The following is a 24,361-nucleotide window of genomic DNA, read 5'->3' as shown; positions in this document are numbered from 1 at the left end:
TTCGAACAGCAGTTTCTCATTCCACTCCTGATTTCAACACATAACCCTCTCTTGGTATCTTCTTGATTCAACCAGCTTCGGTACTCCTAGTAGCTCCTTATTACCAGTATTGTGCTCCTTAAGTCCTCGGTTTACAATCTCTATTTCTGCATTAGGCATATAAATCTCTTCATAATTCTCTTCTATTTACCAAACTTTGATATCTTGGTAGATCTTTATCGTCTTCTTACGCCTCCTGCATTTCGTCCTTGCTATATTTTAAGACCGCAATAGATTTAGTTTGACTCATTTAGCTATACCCTTGATATCCAATTTAAAGTTCCAACTTACCTAGCCTTCCTTCCTCCGAAATTTATATTCAAGCATTTCCCCAGAGACTTCCTACTCAGGGCGTCTGTTACCACTTCATGATATTGTATTTATACGTATCCTAAATCCCTCTGGTATTGTATCGCACTAATTTCGAGTTGTTAAATAAGTTCGGGTATCCTGATTAATGGAATTGGGGTTAATCATTCTCTTGGAGTTCGAAAGCTCTCTTCATATTTGAGTATCCATACAATCGGTGTATTGCTAGCGCGTTAAACTAATCATAGGCTTTGTGGTCGATAAGAATTTAAAGCTCCAAAACTCTTTTTGATGGCGCACGCTTACATGCTTCATCTTCCATGTCCAAAAGTCTTGCTCTTAAGGAATCAACATTTTAACAGTTGCAGCTATAATTTATACGTGATACTAATATAGGCTCGAGTTAATTTTCAAAAGGACATTAAGCTCGAAAAATGAATGAGCAATACCAATGGTGTTCGTAATAAATCAGGAAGAAAATCTTGTATATGGTTAATCAGGATTATGCCGAAATGATGGAATGTACAAGGAAAGGAACCTAGGTGCATTTCATTGCATCTATTTAGTCATGAGCGATACGATCGGCGAGGATTATAGCTCTAGATTTCCTAGGAATATCGCTGATTCATTTTTATGTTCAAAAGTCTTGCTTTAAAGGATGGATACTCTCATAGTTGCATCTAAGAGTTACGCGCATCGTAAGATCCAATACGAGTTGATTTTTCAAAGAAATGTTATGTTTCAAGAGATGAACGAGTACATGAATGGTGTTTACAAGAAATCAAAAGAAAGTCTTGCATACAGTTAACGGGAGTTGTACAGAACTAATGGAATACACAAGAAGAGAAACCTAATTTCATCTCAGGGGAGAAGTTCTAATCAAAGCTTAAACAGGATGAATAAGGCATGTCAAATTAAATAGGTTCTAGTTGGCTTTTAAAAGAACGCGAGTTTCGACAAGAAAGCAACTCCACGCACCGTAGGTCTCCAGGATTCAAAGATTATATGATTATATTAGGATGAGTCCAGGTTTAATTCAAAAGAGACAAGGTTCATACGAGTGAGGAACAAAATCAAAAGAACGATGAATTGGGCTCTTACAGGAAAAGATTCAAGATAGAGCTTTCAATGTAAGCTATAAGAGAAAGATTAGATTACGTCGTGAAGATTAGTTAGCGCACTCTCGCAAGGATACACTTAGTTGGACGATTCTCTCTTCCAGTACTCCCTTCACTTGGTCCTGAGTTCTACTGATTATAATGATGTCTTCACTTATGGTGTAATCAATACTGATCCGGCTTTCGGCACTAAGTCTATCGTAAACTCTCGTTCTTTCTAAGGTAGAAATTCTGGTATATCTTCAAGAATGGTCTCAAAACTCTCTCGTATAAGGATTTGGTCTCACCTTTACTCGTCTCTTAATCGATTAGCAACTTAAAGGTTAAATCCTCTCTATTCCTCTTTCTCGAAGTCTTAACGCTACTGGATTTCAAACGGTAACTCCGCATAGCCCTCGACAGTTCCAACTCCTTAGGTATAATCTACCCTGCTTCCATTACGTCGTTATGATTCTTATTCCTCAAAAATCTAGCAACTCCTCTAAGTTAGCTAAGTATTGCTTCCTCTCGGCAACTAATAGTCTTCGACTAACCATCGGCTTGGACCTCGTGATTACTGAAACTCATCATACGTCACGAAGGAATATTATATATCAATGGTAGGCAAGGAAGTTAAAAATTCAACTGTTGGTTCATAATTACCTCGGGTCTAAGAATCGGGTTCGGCTGCATCCCGGATTTCTTTGTATGAACAATTCCAAGACATATGCCCTGGCCTCCCGCACTTGTAACATACGCCTAATCCGGCCCTGCATGGTTTGTTCGAATGGTACCTCTTGCATCTTGAGCACCTTAAGTCACCCGGTTGAGCACTAGTTTGCCCTTCTGAATTCGGGTCCGAACGGTTGTCGTTCCTTCGGTCATTGTTCTGGCGCTGGAGATGTGAAGTGGCAAAATGATTCTTTTTGAAATTTTGGCTCCTAGGTGTAACCTATCCCTTTTTCTTCGTGAAGGGTTCCCGGTGATTACTCCTTGCTACCCCATTCCTCCTTGAGCTTTCTCCTGTTGCCTGATCCGTGTTAACTTGCTCCGAATAACCCACTAGTACCCCAGTATTCGGAACATTATGTCCACCTTCATATTCATTACCACCACCGTTGCCAGTTCCAGCTTGTGGTTCCATCCCATCCATCACTCGAATGGTCGCAGTGGCGACAACACCAATAGCAGCAACAACACTTGTCATTGCGGTCACGATATCGGTCAAACTATCTATTGGTTTGGTTACCTCATTAGCTCTCCGTCATCAACCTTGATTACATTCACGACCGCACCCACGAGACGCTATTTGGTTCCTGTTCATACCAAACAAGTGATATCAAGGTGATCAGTCTCAATATCTCAAGTTCAGTATTTCAAAGTCCCATATGCATGCTCATGAGCATTCATGCCACATATATCAGTTAGATACCATAAATAGCATGTATAGACACCCAGAGTATGCCCAGAAGCATAATCAGTCCGTCCCTCAGGCTCTATAGGAACGAACTGCTCTGATACCTTAATGTAACACCTTACCACACAGAGCTTCACACCTAGGATGTAAAACAGAGGTGGCGAGGCGCTACAACCTCTAAAAATAAAATACATACATATATTAATAGAAATGATATAATAAACTAGGAGCCTTGAAAAATGGGTAAATCAAAATCGCAAAATGAAAAGCGCAACGCTCAAGAACCGGAATTACTTGTGTGCTAAGAAACCTGAAAGTTAAAAATATAAATAAATGAAAGAGCGAAAAGAGAGTCAAGAATACAGTGAAACTAGCTCCTAACTCAGCCTGCGAAGCCAAGGCTGGACGAAGGATATTTACATATATATACATAAGTATCCTAAAAACTAAAATACAGAAATAAGTTTCCTAACTCTCCCGTAATCCTCTATGAGGAACAAAAAATCAAGTATCTTGGAGAGCAAGCTAAGTACATATATACATATTTAAATAAACAGAAAACCCAAAATATCCCAGACTACTCCGCTTCAGGAAATCCAGACGCCTAGCGAGGAGCCTCTTGACCTGCATCTGAAAACAACAACACAGTATGGGATGAGAACCGGAGGTTCTCAGCATGGTAAAGGTGCCACGCGTATAATAAATAAGGTCCTGGGAATGCTAGAGGCAATCCTAGAACTCCATCATACAATTGTAAAACTTAATTTCTAAACAGAAGCCATAAATAGGGCAGGTATACTAAACCTGCCTAAACTCACTCAATCTTAAACCTAACCTAACATCAAACCATTTCACCCTTCCTCCGTTTCTCCGTCATCCCTAATTCGGCAAGGACAAGCAACCAGACGAAATCACGCACAAGTAATAGGCAGATAGTGCAAGTAGCAAGTATAGCAGGTAGCAAGACGTATACATATAGTTAGGCAAACTCAGGAAATGCATACCAATGAAAACAAACAAATGCACATTATGCATGCCTATCCTATGGCTTATGGAGCCCATCTGTCGGTTATCCAGCCAACCCGACAAGTCCGAAAACCTTAGACTGTCCCCCGTCGTGCATCCCCAAGAGTCTATGCATAGAGTTCACATTCATTTATTATATAATCACTCAATGGAGGTTATCCATACCCAGGAATTTATACGTGCCCGGTCACCCTTACAATGTAGGGTCAACAGAGTGTCGAGATTCAACCTGGAACACGTGGTGGCGAGCCACGGTTCTGTTACCCAGGGAAACTCGTATCTCAGATATCATTCATAAGCCATTTCATATTTATAATCAATATTTCAAATATGCCATCATTTACCTCTTACTTTACCCTCAAGTTATCCTATTTTCCTAGCTTCGCTTATCCACTAGACTTAGAACTACACTTTAAGCCTAAAAAGGAAGAAAATCGAGGTTTAGAAGTGAAAATTTGGCTTAAAATAGTCAAAACCAGTTTTTGCAGCAGGCAGCATCCATGCGTAAGCGTAGGCCACGCGCATGCGTGGAGCGTACATTAAGTCACCCGTACGTGTGAGTCATGCGTACGCGTGAATATGCACACACGCGTACGCATGTTTCTCGCGCATGCGTCAACAAAATTCCATACCACGCGCGTGGGTGGGCGTTTTTAAAAAAGAATTGGGCAGAATGCCCAGAAAGCTGCTATAAACCAGTTTTCAACACCTACATCACAGTTTTGTATACTAATTTACGTCGTCCATAACTTCCTCTACAAAATTCCATTTTTCTCAAACTTTATATCAATCTCAAGCTTATTAAACACACTTTAATTTAGAACAAACCTCATTTGTACTCAAAATTTAAAGAGCAAGTTATGAACTGTCAAAGTTCATTAAAAATCACTTTCTACCAAATTTTGCCAAACCTCATTTTCTTACCAAAACTACATTCCTTACCAATATAACCTGCACATTTAGTACACAACAAACTCCATCTCATTGAGACTATCTTCCAACACTTAAATATCCACATCAATTCATAAAACTCATATATTATTCAACAATAACCTCTTTCAACCATAATCTTCTATTTCAAAAATTCATTAACCCATTCCCTTCATTCATACATAGCCAATCATAAATTAACTTCAACCAATTAAACAAACCATAACCATCAATTCCATTAACATATATCAACATCAAGCCATCATTAATAAGTCCAAGAACACATACTCAACAATACCAACCATTCATACTCATAATTCCTAATTAAAACTCAATCATAAATCTATCCAATGTCGTCAAGAAGCTAATCATTTAGTGCATCCAACCTTTTCAACTTAACCTATTGTTCTCTAGCCTAAGTTTTCACAACACCTTAAATATTAAACGCGCGAAACCTAAACGATACCTTGGCCGATTCCCCACTTAACCCGGAACACTTTTAATTTCACTTTTCTTCAAGCCCTTGGGGTTCCAACACTACCAAGCTCAGATTTCCAGCCTCACAACTCCACTTTCAAGCTTCCAAAATCACCAACAAGCTTCAACAAGCATCAATATTCACATACACACTACCTAAACCACAATTACCACATCCAACCATAACAAATCAATACCCAAATGCCTAAATTCAGAAATTTCATTAGGGTTTGAGATCTCTTACCTTTACCCACTGATCCTTGAGCAATACCCACAAGAAATCAAGTCTAGTGGACCCCTAAAACATGAAAATCATCAAGGAATTGAGTTCCTCAAACCTTAAACCCGAAATTCATTTACCAGCAGAAATGGAGCTAGGTAAACGCGATTTAATTACTGTTTTGTTTGAATAGAATTGAAGAGCTCGGCAAGCCCGACGTGTGGCCACAAACGACTCGTCAATCGGAGCTCCGGATCAAAAGTTATCAAGGTTTGAAAATGAGGTTAGGGTTTGCTCCTTCTTCTCCCCTCCCATGGCTGCATTCCGCGTGTTTGATGATTAAGAGAGGAGAGAGGGGGTTCTTTTAAGTGTTTTATGCTGAGTTGGGTTGGGCCTTGGTCCCATTTTGGGTTCGGTTCAACCGGTTCGGCCCGTTTGGCCCAATCTCAGGCCAAATTCTTTAAAATTAGTGTCGAAATTCTCATTTTAATTTTCTCTATCATATTAATCCATAAAAATCTCATTTCTCACTTTCTAGAATATATTTTAATTTATGGGTTAATTAACCATTAATTAACCGGATTTTACAATCAGCGGCATCACTGGGCGAATCCGCAGGTGCTGATTCCTCATCTGCCGGTGCGTCGGTTGCCTTCTGCTTCTTCTTCTTTCCCTCTTTCTTCGGGGATGCAGGAGCGTCTGTGGCGGCTGGCTCCGGTGCGAGCGCCGGCAAAGGAGATGGAGCCAGGGCCTTGAAAAGCTCCCTGGGAAGCAGAACCTTATCAATGGTGTAGATCGTGAGCGGGTCTTCGTCAATGAGCGTGCCAGTGATCTTGGCAGTAACAATCTTGGTCTTGAGCGTGATTTGATCACCGTCATTCTGCACGGTGAAGTCGAACTTGCTGGCTCCATCGAGAATCAAGATCGAGCGAGAGCGAGAGTGAGATCAAGATCGAGTCTAGGATTGAAATCCAGTGAGATCGAAGCAAATGCGCGAAGAAATAAGTGATTAGATTGCAGCGTGAGCGAGATTTGGATGTGAGGAGTGAGAGATTTTGATTTTGTGACCTAGGAGGTTTGCTTGTTCCTGTAAATGTGAATAAATAATTAGGAATAGGTAACATTTAAAAAAATATATATTTGGTATCATTTTAGCATAAATGTTACTTAAGATGTAATTTTGTTATAATTACTAACATTTTAATAAATGTTAAGAGGTAAATGTTACTAAATGTCTATAATGTAGTAGTGTAACTCAAGATCACCGAAGTTTTCAATCTAAGACAAGAATACAAAATCTACTCTATAACTATTTCAAACATTTTATCAAACACCTAGAGTACATAAACATAAAATTTTATAAATTGCAAGAAATAGTAAAAACTATTACTACCCATTACTAGAATTCAATAATAGCAACTCAATTAATCAATAATAAAGCATAAAACATCAAATTCATAAATTAAAAACATAAATCCAACAAAAATTCATAAACTAAATAACATACCAAAATACTAACAAAAAAAGTGTTAATAACACTACACCATGTAAGGTGATTTGCCACAATTAAAATAGTAGTTAATCTTTGATAAAAATGTGATTAACATATATTAGCCACGAAAGAAGAACGGTGGGTATTAAGGATGTCGCATTCTCATTTTGGTATGATTTTGTGGTTATTAACCATAGTTTTATGAAGCCTAGAGCTCTTTACATAGCCACGATTTATACGGTATTACCCACGCTTATGATCGTGGCTATATATTGTTAATAAAAACAAACAGAATTATTTTGTCACAATTTATCTGTGGCTAATTTAGACAGGTCAGGTGTAACACCCTCACTATCAGAACATCACGCTTCCGGCTGTGCTACTCTGATAGAAAGAAGTATTACGACGACTTCATATACTTAAGAATAAAATAGGAGCCTTTGACTCGAAATCGTATCACTGTTCTTTTTGAATAGCGGAAAAAGAATACTTTTTAAATAAAACAAAACAACATATACATGTACAAAACTTCTTACTCAAGTAACTTATACATATTATATACATACAAATCATACAACTCCTATCCCTCTTACATAATATAATATTGATGGTGAGGGGTAAATAAATAAAAACTAAATAGCATTATCAACTAAGTGAAACGCAATACAACCCTTCGTGATCCTTTTCATCCGTCTCCTGAAAAAATAAAGCTGTAGGGGGTGAGAACCTAACCACACGGTCTCACCATAGAGTTTTAGAATTGTCATAATAAGATATTTAAAGAGAAATCTATTTTTAAGCTCAGTAATTATTGTTTGCCTATTGAATATTTTAAAAACCAACAACTAGTCATCCAGAAACCTTTCTCGAAAATCAATATTTAAATATCCAAAAATCCAAAACCTTTCTTTTCTTATAAGAAAATCTTAATTAGAAACCAACCACGCAATCAATCAACACAATCATCAATTCAGCACCAGAGCTCATTCTCAAAAGTAGCACACTAGGACAAACACAGGCAAAACAGACAAGGAAAGCACATGTATAGGTAACAGTTACAGCAAATAGTTCAGGTAGCAGTTAATAACAGTTTAACAATTAGGCAAACCAAAACAAATTCAAACCCAAGCAAAGCATACAAATGCATATGATGCATGCCTGTCCTATGGCTAATGAGCTCATCTGTCGGTTATACAGCCAACCCGACAAGTCCGGTTTACTAAACCCTTGAACTGTCCCCCGATGCGCATCCCCATGAGTCTATGCATAGCTTTTTCCCATATATATATCAAATTGCTCAATGGGGGTACCATTCTCGGGAATTTATAAGTGGCCGGTCACCCTTACATCGTAGGGTCAATAGAGTATCGAGTCTCAACCTGGAACAAGTGGTGGCAAGTAACTACGTCTACCCAGGAAAACTCGTGTCTCAGATAATTCAAATTCATAAGCCATATGAATAATTCATTCAACATTCATCAATATTTAAGTCATTCTCAATATCATCATCATTCGTCAATCCATATCTCATTTCCAAATTCATTTCAAGAAATCATATTTCAAAATCAATCCTCATCATCCTTCTTTCCATTTCATTCATCAACAATCCCAATTTAAAACATAATTCTTTCTTTTCTAAATAAATCAATCTTAAAACATATAATGTTTAAAACCAAATCTTTTTAAATAATTACTTCAAACGAAACTTCCAATTTTATAAAATTTCGGCAACATCTCCTCTAAAACTCGGACTCTGCCACCCTTTTCGGGTCCCATCCAAATATTCCTCAAACCCTTTCTCAACCATTTCCAAATCTCAATCATTTTCCAAAATTCAACCAGTTCTAATAACAAATTATTTTCAAATAGAACCAATTCGAATAATAAATATTTTTCAAAGTCAAACCAGCTCCAATATTAAATCATTCATAAAATTAAACCAACTCAAAATCAAATCGCTTCAAAAATCAATTCATTTTTCATATCTCAAATCATTTCTAGAGCCGGTTCATTCGCATTATTAAATAACTCTAAAACCACGAAAAAACTACTTTTTCATACAATTCAACTAAATACTCTACAAACCAATTTCTCATCAATAACCACACACCACTCAAACAATCAGTAATTCAGTCCAACAAATAACCACATCCATAAGGCAAATAAAATCACAGAAATATATTTTTCACTTCATTATCTATTTATAACAATTCTGTATATAAAATAAGTTTTACGAAAACCCCTACCTCAATTTAGTCAAAGCTCAGTAGTTAAACGCATCAATTCCTCTTTTGTTTATTTTGAATTTTACAGCAGCGGCAACAACCTTGTTTATTTTCAGGCAATATCAACAGCGGCATCAAGAATCGTAGCAACAACACTTTTATGAAATAAATTGGAATTTAACGCGAAATTGATATTGAGCGGAATTGGAACAAAATTAGTAATGGAATATTACGGTAAATTGAAATAGAACCAAATAATCTCACCACGAGAAACAAAGCAGCAGCGACCCTCTGAACCGATCAGGCAACAGCTCTGGCAACTACCTCTAGTGACAACATCTACCAGAAGCTTCGGTGGTTCAACAACAACCTTAATTTCGACTCGTAAATACCGGAACTCAAACCTACGGTACCAATGTCTTAGAATCTCAAACAGATTTATAACAGAAAACTGATTTCAAGGGGTTTCGGAAATAAAACACTTACTGATGAATCCATATTTGATGATAATTTTTGGTTAGAATTGGATGGATTTTCATCATATAAACTTGCACTTATTCCCTTGAATAGCATGCTTTTGAACTTTCCTTCCAAATTGCGCTTGATTATGAAAATGTGCCCTTTTGTGCTTAATTTAATCTATTTCATTCCATTTGCCTTCCATTCGATGCCTTGATGTTGTTTGTGAGTGATTCCAGGTGTATAAGGTAGGAATGGGTTGGAGAAAATGGAAGAAGAGCATGCAAGGTGGAGAAAACATGAAGAATCAAAGGAGATGAGCTCAGAGACGTGTGCGTGCGTACGACTGCCTGTGTGTACGTACGGCTGCCTGTGCGTACGCATAGCTGCCCAAACAGAGTGCGTGGATTGCTTCGAGCACGTCGCGCGTCCATTCAACCATCACCTAGCGTGCGTGTGCACGGCTACTTGTGCGTACGCACAGGACTGGATTTCTCGCAAGGTGTGCGAACACATGCATCTGTGCATCCGCACAGGTGTCCGCACATGACTTTATTAAAATGGCACGTGACTCGCGATTTGGGGGGCTTTGGAGGCCCATTTCTGAAGTCTTCTAGCTCATATTGAAGGGGAAAGGAGAGACATAACATAGCATATCATTAATATAGTTTTAGGAGTAGTAGTAGGAAGCATTAGTTAGTTTTTCTCTAAGTTTTTCATCATCTCTATTAGGGTTTATATTAGGGTTTTACATTCAAGTGCCATTTCCATTTTTGATCTTGGATTTTGCTAGCTTTCATTGTAAGTATTCTCTTGTTATTACTCTTTATAGTTACATTGTCATTACTCTTTCTTCTAATTCAAGTTATAGTTCAATTTTGCTTATTTCTTGCAATTTTAATTTCTTGTTGATGAATTTGATGTTTGATGTTTGTTTCATGCTTTCTTGTGTTATTCTTGTTGATTGAGATCAATTGTTGCTTTTAATTTCAAGCCTTTTCTCATTTTCCCCATGTTTAAGGTTTTTACCCACCAAGTGTTTGACAAAATGTCAAACATGGTTTTAGGCTAAATTTTTGGTTCTTGGCTTGGGTAAAGTGAACAATTGGGTTTCTAGAGTTATAATGTCCAACATTTAGTTTCAATTCTTGGATTGTTAATTGTTCTTGTTCCCACTAACGCTAATTTGTTGCTAAGCCAATTAGCAAGCAATTTAGGATTTGTGGGTTGGGAACACTTATACTCATTTAACATACCTTCCGATGTGAGGGTTGATCAAGTGAGATTAATTCATCATAATTGTCTTAGTTGTGGTTCTAACAAGGAAAGGACCCTTAGCTCACTCCAAGCCAAGACTCTTTTTGATGCTTTTAATCTTTCATATACTTCTATGTTGATCTCCTTTATACTTTACTTGTTTATATTACATAGTCGGTTCTTTAATTTCTTCATTAGTTCAATCATTACAATTTTGCATGTTCTTTTATTGCTTTATATGTTCATTTCTTCATTGACAATCCCTTGATCACTACAACCGGATTTGCACACTCATTGTTCTAGAAGTATTTCTTGGGAGACAACTCGGGAGTCAAATACTCTCGGTTTTGAATCAGTTTTGAATTGTGACACATCTTGTGAATTTCTAATTTGATCGGTGGCCAACTTGTTGGTTAGGACTATACTTACAATGCTAACTCCATTTTTGCATAACCGAGTTCCTAATCCTATTTGCGAATTGGCCATTGTCGTCAAATTTTGGCGCCGTTGCTGGGGAGTTCACTTTAAGTGCAATGAGTGCTACAATTTTGGTTGTGTAAATATGTGAATAGTGTAAATACTTGATTTTTGGTACTTAGCACTAATTGTAGATACTATTTTTCTCTTTAGTAGGAGGCACCTCTATCTTAGTGTTGATAGTAACTAACACTTTTTGTTTGTTTAGCCCTAGAAAAGTGGACAATTAGAACATATATACTCATTTGTTCATTGCTGTTGATATCATTGCGTTCTATTTTTCCTATTCATCATGAACTATCACCCTTTTGGTTTGGAGTCTAGTTGTTATCATGTTGTAGGGGGTAACAATTTCGACGATGGTTCACCTCAAGGTATGGGAGGTCAATTCGAGGAAGGGTCACAAGCAATCAACTCTTGGCAACAAGGACCGTTGCAAGGGCCCTACGATCTTAATGTCTATTAACCTCTCACACCTAGTGGAACACGTCCTCACTAAAATTTTGCCCATCCATATGCTTATGCTCCATGCCCTCAACATGAAATGCAACTATCATACCCGCAAGCTCATTTACCTTTTCTACCACCGATTCCCTCTCCATCCATCTACTTACCGCCTCACTTGGGATAACCTAGCTTCCACCACCATCCCATCCCCATTAACTTCCTTTATGGAGAGCCTAGCTTTCAAGCCCTCATCCAAGAGCAAAGGGAATTTCAAAGGAAGCAAGAGAATTGCATGGCAACTCTTACCGAGGCCTTGTCACGTCTAGCACCCTTTCGCTCCACCCCTAATAACCTTGCTCCTCCACCCTTGCCGCCTATTGATGGGAGCGAGAATTTCATTGAAGATGGGAGAGAGGACGAACTTGAGGTAGATAGCCACCATGAGCTTCGAAAAGGTCTAAGTGATGAAGAGAGCTCACAAGCGGGAGACCTTGAGAATGAAGATGATGAAAGTGACCCACCAAGTCTTCACAACCAAGAGGATAAGTTACCCCACCAAGAAGCAAGGGAAGATTTGAAACCACTACCACCTCATGTTAAATATGCGTTCCTTGATGAGGAACATAAATTCCCGGTGATAGTGGCAACCGATCTCTCCAATCAAGAAGAGCAACAACTCCTTGAGGTTATTCGGAAGTATAAGAAAGCGATTGGATGGAGCCTAAGCAACATTGTGGGAATAAGTCCTCAAGTGTGCCTCCATAGGATTTTCTTGGAAGAAGGCGCTAAGCCGGTCCGACAACCACAAAGATGGATAAATCCTACAATCCTTGACGTGGTCAAAAGGAAAGTAACTCTCCTCTTGGAAGCAAACATTATTTATCCCATTTCAGACAGTGAATGGGTAAGTCCGGTCCAAGTAGTGCCGAAGAAGTCCGGGGTAACAATGGTAAAGATGGAGAGTGGAGAGCTTGTGGCCACCCAAGTCAAGAATACTTGGCGAGTGTGCATCGATTACCGCCGGCTGAATCAAGCAACGAGGAAGGACCACTACCCGTTGCCGTTCATTGACCAAATGTTGGATCGCTTGGCAGGTAAATCCCATTATTACTTTTTAGATAGATACATATGGTACTTTCAAATTCACATAGCTCTTGAGGATCAGGAGAAAACTACTTTTACTTGCCCCTTTGGAACGTTTGCATATAAGAGAACGCCGTTTGGCTTATGCAATGCACCGGCAATGTTTCAAAGATACATGATAAACCACTATTTCATGGTTTATCTTGTGCTCAATTGAGTGGATTTTATCAACTCTTTACCCACTTATTCATACTATTTGCATGGTTTTACATTTGCCTTCCTAATTATGTGCTATGATTGAAAACATGCTTCTTTGGACTTATAATTGCTAATATTAATCCTCTCTTATTACCATTAGATGACTTGATATGTGTGTTAAGTAATTTCAGAGATTACAGGGCAGGAATGGCTCAGAGGATGGAAAGGAAGCATGCAAAAGTGGAAGGAATACAAGAAGTTGGAGAAATTACTAAGCTGTCCAGCCTGACCTCTTTGCACTCAAACGGCTATAACTTTAGCTACAGAGGTCCAAACGATGCGGTTCTAGTTGCGTTGGAAAGCTAACGTCCGGGGCTTCGATTTGATATATAATATGTCATAGTTGCCCTGACGCTAGGCGACGCGACCGCGTGCTCCATGCGGCCGCGTCGCAGTGACGGAAATCAGCGTGTTTGAATTCTTCTCTAGCGATTTCTGGGCTGTTTTCGACCCAGTTTGCGGCCCGGAAAACACAGATTAGAGGCTATAAAGCGGGAGAATCCATTCATTCATAGAAAAGCTTTCACATTCACAATTTTAGGAGTAGATGTAGTTTTTAGAGAGAGAGGTTCTCTCCTCTCTCTTAGATTTAGGATTTAGGACTTCTCTTAGTTTTAGGAGTGACTCTCAATCCCAGGTTCAACATTCTTTTTACTTTATATTTCTCTTTTTACTTTCAGATGCTTCAATGCTTGTATTAGTTATGTTGCCCAATTGGCTTATAAACCCTTCCATGTTATGACTTGAATTTATGTTTAGACGTAGTTTGATTGCTTTATTTACATGAATGCTTTTAATTTAATTTAGATATTCTCCCTTTTGGTTTTGGTTAAGAAATCAGTAACTCAGGAGTTATCCAATTCAACAGCATAATTGATAACTGTTATCTTTGCTAATTGAACTGAACTTCCATAATCCCAACTTTTTCTTAGGAAATAAATAGGATTCGAAGGTCAAACTGATTAGTCCCTTGAGTTTCCTTTGCTTTAGTAAAGGTTGACTAAGTGGAATTAAGATTCAACTTTCATTATTATTGATAAGGATAACTAAGTCTGGACTTCCAATTTCTCATACCTTGTCAAGAGTTTATTTTACAGTTATTTATTTATTTTTATTGCTTTGAAAATATACCTGTGCCCATTGCCCAAACTCTAAACCCCCAATTTACAATCTCCATAACCAATAATAAGAACATACCTCCCTGCAATTCCTTGAGAAGACGACCCGAGATTTGAATACTCGGTTATCAATTTCAAAGGGGTTTGTTACTTGTGACAACCAAAACTTTTGTAAGAAAGGTTGATTGCTTGGTTTAGTAACTATACTTGCAGCGAGAGTTTACTATAACTTCTAAACCATCAATCTTCAGTTTTTTCAATACATGACAAGTGTTTTCTCGAATCTTTTGGAAGATTGTATGGAAGTCTTCATGGACGATTTCAGTGTGTATGGTAGCTCCTTTGATGCTTGTTTAGGGAACTTAGCTAGGGTACTTGAGCGATGCACCAATACTAACCCTGTTTTGAATTTTGAAAAGTGCCACTTCATGGTGAAGCAAGGTATAGTATTGGGTCATATTGTCTCTAAAGATGGAATCTCCGTTGACCCGGCTAAGATCGATGTCATTTCGAGTTTACCTTACCCCTCCTCGGTGAGGGAGATCCGTTCCTTCCTTGGTCATGCAGGCTTCTATCGTCGGTTCATCAAGGAATTTAGCAAAGTCGCCTTACATCTCTCCCGCCTACTACAAAAGGATGTGGAATTCCATTTCAGTAAAGATTGCAAAGAGGCTTTTGACAAGCTGAAGGAAGCGTTAACCACAGCCCCTATTGTACGAGGCCCAAATTGGAGTCAACCTTTTGAGATCATGTATGATGCCTCGAATCACGTCGTAGGTGCCGTGCTAGCACAGCGCAATGGTAACGCTCCCTACACTATAGCATATGCATAAAAAACTTTGGATTCGGCTCAGTCGAATTACACCACCACCGAAAAAGAGCTTCTAGCCATTGTTTTTGCTCTAGACAAGTTTCGACCTTATTTGCTAGGCTCTAAAGTGGTGGCGTATTCGGACCATGCCACATTGAAATATTTGCTAAAGAAGAAGGAGTCAAAGCCTAGACTCATTAGGTGGATATTACTCTTGCAAGAATTTGTCTTGGAGATCAAAGATAGAAGTGGATCCCAAAATCTAGTGGCAGACCATTTGAGTCGGCTTGAACATTTAACTCCGGATCCCACTCCTATCAATGACTCATTTCCTTTAGATACCTTGCAAGCAATATCCCAAAGCACCCCTTGGTTTGCCTCGATAGCTAATTACTTGGTCGCTCATGTTTTTCCCCCACAATTTTCAAAGCATCAAAAAGATAAATTGAGAAGCGATGCTAAATATTATCTTTGGGATCATCCACATATGTGGAGGCGTGGGGCGGATCGAGTAATTAGAAAATATGTGCCGGAATCTGAGTTCCAGTCTATCCTTCAATTTTGCCACTCATCTGAGAGTGGGGATCATTTTGGCCCGCAGCGAACAGCGAGGAAGGTTTTAGACTGTGGATTATGGTGGCCTACTTTATTTAGGAATGCCAACCAATTTTGCAAATCTTGTCATCAATGCCAGAAATCTGGAAATACCTCACAAAGAGATGAGATGCCCCAACAACCGATGATTTTTTTGTGATATTTTTGATGTTTGGGGTATGGATTTCATGGGGCCATTTCCAAATTCCAAAGGGTTTGTGAACATATTGTTAGCAGTGGATTACGTCTCCAAATGGGTGGAAGCAATTCCTACCCGTTGCGATGACGCTAATACCATTGCTTCATTTTTGAAAAATAACATTATTTGTAGATTTGGGTCACCACAAGCAATCGTGAGCGACCAAGGAACCCATTTCTGTAACAGGAAAATTGAGGTATTAATGAAAAAGTATGGGGTCATTCACAAAGTTTCTATAGCCTATCACCCCCCAAACCAATGGACAAGCGGAAGTATCCAACAGGGAGATCAAAAGAATCTTAGAAAAGGTGGTTAATCCACAGAGAAAGGATTGGAGTTCTAGATTGGGAGATGCATTATGGGCCTATAGGACCGCTTACAAGACCCCAATTGGAATGAGCCCCTTCCGTATTGTTTTTGGGAAGCCCTGTCATCTTCCTGTTGAAATCCAACATAGAGCCTATTGGGCGGTGAAGAATTGCAATCCGGACTTAAAGGGGGCGAGAATGAAACGTAAGCTTCAATTGGAGGAATTAGAATGCCTTAGGTTGGAAGCGTATGAGAACGCTCAGTTCTACAAGGAAAAAGCTAAGGCATTCCATGACCAGAATATCAGGAGGAAGAACTTCAAGATAGGTGATGAAGTGCTTGTGTATAATTCAAGATTGCGATTGATGCCCGAAAAATTGAGATCAAGATGGGACGGGCCGTTTAGAGTAGTAGATGTCAAGCCTTATGGGGTGGTGGAAGTGATTCACCCTACCAATGGAGTTAAGTTCAAGGTCAATGGTCATAGGGTGAAGCTTTATCACACTCAACCCAAAAATGCCAAGGAGTTGGAGATTTTCCTCCTTGGTGAAGTTTCCAAGTGACAAATGAAGCCATGCAAGTCCAACTTAGGACTCTAAACCAAAGTGCTCGGTGGGAGACACCCCACCATGGTAACATTGTTTCAATTTTATCTCTTGTTTATAGCCTTTAGAATTATTTGCTTTTTTTTTTATATATAATGAGTAGTTTAGGTTTGGTTTGATAATTTTGAGTTGAATAAGTTAAATTACTTGTGGACCATGAAATTGTGCTTGTTTGAATGATTTGGGGTTGGTATGTTGATATGCTAAGGGTAGGAACCTTAGTTTTGAAGAGAAAAGAATTTTCTGAAACAGGGCATCTGTGCATACGCACCAACCTGTGCGTGCGCACAAAACTGTGTTTTTCGCCACCTGTGCGGCTGCACGCACCTGTGCATCCGCACACGACTTAATGTGCCCTCTGGTCGCAGCGCCAGCACAGCTTGTGCGTGCGCCCTGCCCTATTTTCTCTGATCTGTGCGTGCGCACAGCTGCGTGCGTACGCACGCATCCGCTTTCATACTTCATCTGTGCGGCTGCACAGACGTGTGCGCCCGCACACAACTTGATAGCCCCTCTGGTGGGAGCGAGGGAACAGCTTGTGCGCGTGCTCAACCTCCCCTATTTTTGGCCTCTGTGCATGTGCATGGACCTGTGTGTGCACGCACACATGATTCTGTCCTCAAGTGTTAAAAAAAGACTTGTCTGTGCGGTCACACGTTTTTGTGCGTCCGCAGGTCTTCACGCAACCTCTCTGGTTGCAGCGTTTGCACGCTGTATGCGCTCGCATCCCTTCTAAGTTTTCATCTCTGTGCGTCCGCACAGGCCCCTGTGCGCCTGCACACATCGCGTTCTGGGCGTTAATAGGAAACCTGCCCTGTTGAGAGGCAGCTTCCTTCTTTTCTTCTTCTCTTCATAGCTGCTCTCTCCCTTCTCTGCCCAGCCCCGCCAGTCCTTACCGCCGGCCACCGCCGCCGTCAGCTCACCGCCGGCGACTCTTCTCTCTCTCTTTCTCTTATTCCTCTTATCTTTTCTTTCTTTCTTTCCCTTCTCTTTTCCCTTCTCCACTGATGAGTTTTCTCTTCCGGTGCTTCTTTTTCCGGTGAACCCAAATGTCATGATTTCGCAGTGGCTATGAGAAGTGCCATTGTTCCTCCCTAATTCTTGTTCTTTTCAACCTTTATATCTTAGGTTTTTGCTTTTTCTTTCTATTTATGTTAATATTTTTGCAATTACTTTCATTTCCTTTATGTTGCTTAGATCTCATTAGTTGCTTTCTTTATTGTTTCTTTGTATTGCAAAGTGTTGTTGCTTGATTGTTGGGTTGGATATGATCAAATTTGAGCTTAATTGTGATGAACTTGCATATTGCATACCACATGTTTGATAAAATGCCTCAATGAACATTTCGTTTGATTCATATGACTTGGCCATCATATGTGTTCAATTTATCTCTTGTTAGGCATATTGTGTGAATGGTGCAACTTCTATTATGACTTTTGATGGTAGAAAATTGAAATCACCAATGCATTTCCTTGTTCGTTGATGTGAAATTTTGATCGTAAATGCATTGTGTTGGTGTAATCTAAGTTTCATTGTTCATCTTGGAATTTAAATTAAGTAGCCACTTTACGAATGTTTAACTTTTGATGATATCTTGATCAAACATCTTTTGGGCTTCCAATTGAGAACATTGTATGTGTGATTACCACTTTTTGAGGATGAACAATGAACAATTCCCTTTTGGTGCTTGCTTGAAGTTGTTTGCATTTCTCTGTTCTATATTTGCAACTTGAGCACTAAATCGTGAAGCTTTGAGCTGTGAATTACCTTAAGGGTGTGATTGCCGTGATATCTGGCCGGTGTGTGTGTTCCAACCGTGCGCAATATTGGAATATACACACTGTGTTTCTTGCAAATCATACTACTTCTATAAGCTCTTTTAACATTGTTAGCGCTTCCTCAATGATTTTACTTTATTGTTGCCCTATGATCTCGAAATTCTTTTATTCGTATTTTAAGGATGAGGAAGAAGGGTAAGACATCGGTTACTTCGCCGGTTGAGCAAACTACCGCTAGCTTACCTGATGTTTGGAGGGATCGCCAAGGTCATTAGATCGGATACCTTGGTTAACCGGAGCGCCGACTCTCAATACGAGGCTATTGAGAAGCGTACAATCCATTAGGAGCGGCCGTTGAAGGTTCCAAGCCAATACAAGGCGACTATTCACCAAAGGATTGCCTCGCTTTATTGGAAGTTTCTCGAGCGAGAACCCATTGAAGTCAATGAGACTATGGTGCGGGAATTTTATGCAAACTACCAAGCTTGGGAAGCGAAGTCAGTCTTCCTCCAGGGAAAGATATTGGATACATCCAATCAAGCTCTAGAAGCTATTCTAGACATCCCCCACATTCCACTTGAGAAAGATGAATATTCCAAGATAAAGGTGGATGTCTTCAAAGGAAGAGTATCTTTGACTCCCATTCTTGAGAGAATAGGCCGTCCTGGTGCATCTTGGAAGTATAGCAAAGGGAGGAATTTTGTTCCCACTAGTATTGCATACTCTGATTTGAATACTGAAGCTCGTATATGGCATCAGATTATGACGGACTACATCATCCTGAGCACCCACACTACCCATGTGAGATTTAGAACTGCTTTGCTACTTTGGGCTATTATGCAAGGGAAGCATATAGCCATCTTGCCTTTATTGCGCAAATCAATTTGGAAATTAGTTGAGAAGAAGAATATCAACATTCTATTTCCATCGATGGTGATGCGCTTAGCAAAGCAGCAGGGCTAGAGAGGAGACCAATGGACATTATGTTCCGGATTCCTAGAGGCAACAAGTTCATTCCGAGGAGAGATTTGGAAAGATCAACAAACATCACACCCTCCAAGAGGAAGAAACCCACAGCACTACCATCAACTCTACCAACTTTATCAACTGCTTTACCCTTTTTCCGACCTCTTCCGGATCTATTCCGAGACATCTTGCATGATATCCACCACATGGAGCATTTGGAGCACAAACATTTTGAGTGGATAGCGGCAAAGCTACAAGGAAGAGACCCCGGCCTGATTCCTAGAGCTTCATCCGAGCTAGCTGGGGAGGAGCATGATGCAGTTGACCATCCCAATCCTGAGTCCACCAGCTGAAGGTGGCCCCTCTTCATCCTCTCGGATCGTGAGCATGCACAGAGGACCGTGCACAAATTAAGTGTGGGGGAGGATCGATGACTTCAAGGGGGGTAAAAATTTTCTCTCTTAAAGACACTTTGCAATGTTTCTTGTAGTACTTTTTCTCCATTTTGAGTAGCTTTATTTCTATTGCATCTTGTTTGGTTTGCTGTAAATATTTCTTTATCGTTTATGGATATTTAGTAGTTAATACTTGCATGTTGCATGATAGAATGAATAAGTTGGTGAAACACCAAGGAATTTCCATGAAATTTTCTTTTTAAGGGCATACCATTGATTGAATTGAAGAAAAATTTGTTTACGAACTTGCTTGGAGTATTTTGTTTGTAGAACATAGAAACGAGCTAGAACAACATACCTTGTTAGATTTGAGCTTTAATAGATGGTTGCACTTTTCAGCCATAATGTTGTTCCTGCGTGTGATTATACTCCTTTTTTATTTTGATCATTGGTTTGCATGATTCTTTATGTTCTGTATTTGTGTTTGGATGCATTTAGCATGATTGAGGCCATCTTTGATGATAAACTCACTAACCTATATGGCCAACCCTTGCATTCACCTTTGTGATTGAGCCTATGAATCTCCTTTTGTTCTAATGATAGCACATTACTCCCCTTAAGCAGAAAACCATTGATGTCCCTGAATTACTCTTTGATTAGCTTGGGCGGATTAATGTGTAAATTCTAAGTGTGGGGAAATTTTGGGAAGCATTGGTGATAAAGGCATGAACTCTTTGTGAAAAGTCTTTTGGGCAAGTAGGTAATGCTCATGCATTTCACTAATTAAAACATATGCATTCATAGTTCAAATTAAAAAAAACCTTGTGCGTAACAAAGTATGAATAAAAAGAGTAAATAAAGGATGCATATGCCATATTTGAAAAGAAAATGCACGAGTGAAGTGAGATAGGAAAGAGAAAATGGGTAAAAAAGTTGTATTGTTATGTGTACATAGGTGATGTAGGATTAGGTGGACACTCAAGCTAATCAAAGAACTAATTCCTTAAGTCCACTTAACCATATTTCATCCTACCTAACCCTAGCCCCATTACATCCCTCTAAAGACCTCATGATACTTGTTATTCATGCATTAAATACTAGTTGATTGTTAGATGACTTGCAAATCTTTGGAATACATGATAAAAGGGAAATTGAGTGGTTAAACCCTAAACACTGAGCGAATTGAGTGGATACACATCCGGTGAGGGGTTCGATCGCTCAATTCTATGTTCTTATGCCTCATATTGCATCTTCTTGCAAGTTGTTTGATTGGATAGTTTTGATAACTTCAATTCAATTCTTTGGACATTGATCTTAATGCATGAACTCTTTGCATTGGCCCTATAGTTTCTTGTGATGGATTGGAATTTTATGGTTTGTTTCTACCAACTCTTATCATAGTACATATTGGTGATTAGTCTTAGGATAGTTGCATGTATTTAAGTAGTATATAGCATAAGTCATTTTCCCTTTCATATATCTCCTTTGTGTATGTTTAGCATGAGGACATGCTAGTGTTTAAGTGTGGGGGAATTGATGAATCCATATTTGATGATGATTTTTGGTTAGAATTGGATGGATTTTCATCATATAAACTTGCACTTATTCCCTTGAATAGCATGCTTTTGAACTTTCCTTCCAAATTGTGCTTGATTATGAAAATGTGCTCTTTTGTGCTTAATTTAATCTATTTCATTCCGTTTGCCTTCCATTCGATGCCTTGATGTTGTTTGTGAGTTATTCCAGTTGTATAAGGTAGGAATGGGTTGGAGAAAATGGAAGAAGAGCATGCAAGGTGGAGGAAACATGAAGAATCAAAGGAGATGAGCTCAGAGACGTGTGCGTGCGCATGGCTGCCTGTGCGTATGCACAGCTGCCCAAACAGAGCGCGTGGATTGCTTCAAGCATGTTGCGCGTCCATTCAAGCATCACCTAGTGTGCGTGTGCACGGCTACTTGTGCGTACGCACATGACTGGATTTCTCGCAAGGTGTGCGGACGCACGCATCTGTGTGTCTGCACATGTGTCCACACATGACTTTATTAAAATGGCATGTGACTCGCGATTTGGGGGCTTTGGAGTCCCATTTCTGAAGTCTTCTAGCTCATATTGGAGGGGAAAGGAGAGACATAACATAGCATATCATTAGTATAGTTTTAGGAGTAGTAGTAGGAAGCATTAGTTAGCTTTTCTCTAAGTTTTTAATCATCTCTATTAGGATTTATATTAGGGTTTTACATTCAAGTGCCATTTTCATTTTTGATCTTGGATTTTGCTAGCTTTCATTGTAAGTATTCTCTTGTTATTACTCTTTATAGTTACATTGTCATTACTCTTTCTTCTAATTCAAGTTATAGTTCAATTTTACTTCTTTCTTGCAATTTTAATTTCTTGTTGATGAATTTGATGCTTGATGTTTGTTTCATGCTTTCTTGTGTTATTCTTGTTGATTGAGATCAATTGTTGCTTTTAGTTTCAAGCCTTTTCTCATTTTCCCCATGTTTAAGGTTTTTGCCCACCAAGTGTTTGACAAAATGTCAAACATAGTTTTAGGCTAAATTTTTGGTTCTTGGCTTGGGTAAAGTGAGAAATTGGGTTTCTAGAGTTGGAATGTCCAACATTTAGTTTCAATTCTTAGATTGTTAATTGTTCTTGTTCCCACTAACGCTAATTTTTTTATAAGCCAATTAGCAAGCAATTTAGGATTTGTTGGTTGGGAACACTTGTGCTCATTTAACTTACCTTTCAATGTAAGGGTTGATCAAGTGAGATTAATTCATCATAATTGTCATAGTTGTGGTTCCAACAAGGAAAGGACCCTTAGCTCAATCCAAGCCAAGACTCTTTTTGATGCTTTTAATCTTTCATATACTTCTATGTTGATCTCTTTTATACTTTACTTGTTTATATTACATAGTCGGTTCTTTAATTTCTTCATTAGTTCAATCATTACAATTTTGCATGTTCTTTTATTGCTTTATATGTTCATTTCTTCATTGACAACCCCTTGATCACTACAACTGGATTTACACACTCATTGTTCTAGAAGTACTCCTTGGGAGACGACTCGGGAGTCAAATACTCTCGGTTTTGAATCAGTTTTGAATTATGACACATCCTGTGAATTTCTAATTTGATCGGTGGCCAACTTGTTGGGTTTGGACTATACTTACAACACTAACTCTATTTTTGGATAACCGAGTTCCTAATCCTATTTGCGAATTAGCCATCGTCGTCACTTACCAAGAAAACAGGGGTTCCGTGCCAGTTTTCGGCAACCACACCCGTAGCAGCGCAGCTTCCAACAGAACCAAATAGAGTGGCAGTAACCTTCGAGCAACTCCGGTGAGCTTCATCAGCGGTGACTGTATAACCTGATGCAAACAAATTTAGTAACAACTCATGGTAGAACCAACTTAACAGAAAAGAAGATCTGAGGCAAGATTAGAGCTTACCAAGCAGACCTAGGCTTCAGTGGCGGTTTCTGGTGGTAGCGGCGGCGGTGTGGAGCTCCGGCGACGCAGTAGCAATCATAAACGGCGACGGGTAGATCGGCGAGGGCGGCCATCTTTCTAGTTGCGGCAGCTAGACCCGGCGGCAGCAACTGAAATGGTAGTGGATCTCGACAGGGGTAGAAGCTTGGCCACCCACCTTTAGGAGCAGCAACGGAGCAAGCGACGTGGCTGGACACGGCGGTGGTGGTAGAACCGGCTCCCTCTCTCTCTTTGCACACTCTCCCTCTTCGCGGTTCTGTTGCTCAACAGCGGCTCGGTTGCGGTTCGGCGGCGACGGCTCGGTGGCACGGTTTCCCTCCAAGGTCTGACGACAACGCGACGATGGCGGAAAGGCGCGGTGTAGCGGCGGCGCAACTTCTCTGCTCCCTCAACTCCGCGGTCTTTCTCTCCCTCTCAGATATCCTCTCTTCTCTGTCAGCAGCGGCAGCGACGTTGGTAGTGACACCCACCACGCCGCCTTCCCTTCTTCCCCCTCTCCTTGCTCTCCGCGGTGCCCCTTCCCTCTTCCTCTTTTCTTTCTTTTTCTTCCTTTCTTTTCTTTCTTTCTTTCTTTAGGTGCAGTGTTATGTGTTGAGTGTGTGTTGAGTGTGTGACCGTGAGTGAGAGAGGGTGCAGTATGTGTGTGTGTGTGTTAGTGTGGGTAAGGGTAAAAAATTAGGTTTAGATAAAATTAGGGTTATGTTGGATATTTTATTAAAATTTTAGGTGTAGTAGTGTAATTTTATAAAATAAATAAAAGATAGGATAATAATTAAAAATTAAATTAAATATAAAATATTAATTTTAAAATACCTTTCAATTATAAATTTGTAAATTAGTTTCAATTAAATGCTAATTAAATAAAAATTGGAGATAGAT

General features: G+C 39.4%; 1 long non-coding RNA gene across 1 annotated transcript; it reads right to left on the bottom strand.

The window, feature by feature from the left end:
• LOC110267333 lies at positions 5,411–5,784 on the bottom strand. Its single transcript, XR_002354818.1, has 3 exons — positions 5,693–5,784; positions 5,540–5,593; positions 5,411–5,451 (listed from the first exon to the last, which is right to left on the bottom strand). It is a non-coding gene; the product is annotated as an uncharacterized LOC110267333 (long non-coding RNA).

This window comes from Arachis ipaensis, chromosome B09 (genome assembly GCF_000816755.2).
Source record: "Arachis ipaensis cultivar K30076 chromosome B09, Araip1.1, whole genome shotgun sequence".
NCBI lineage: Eukaryota > Viridiplantae > Streptophyta > Magnoliopsida > Fabales > Fabaceae > Arachis > Arachis ipaensis.
Note: the sequence above shows the minus strand (reverse complement) of the source record. Positions and strands in the feature narration are given on the sequence as shown.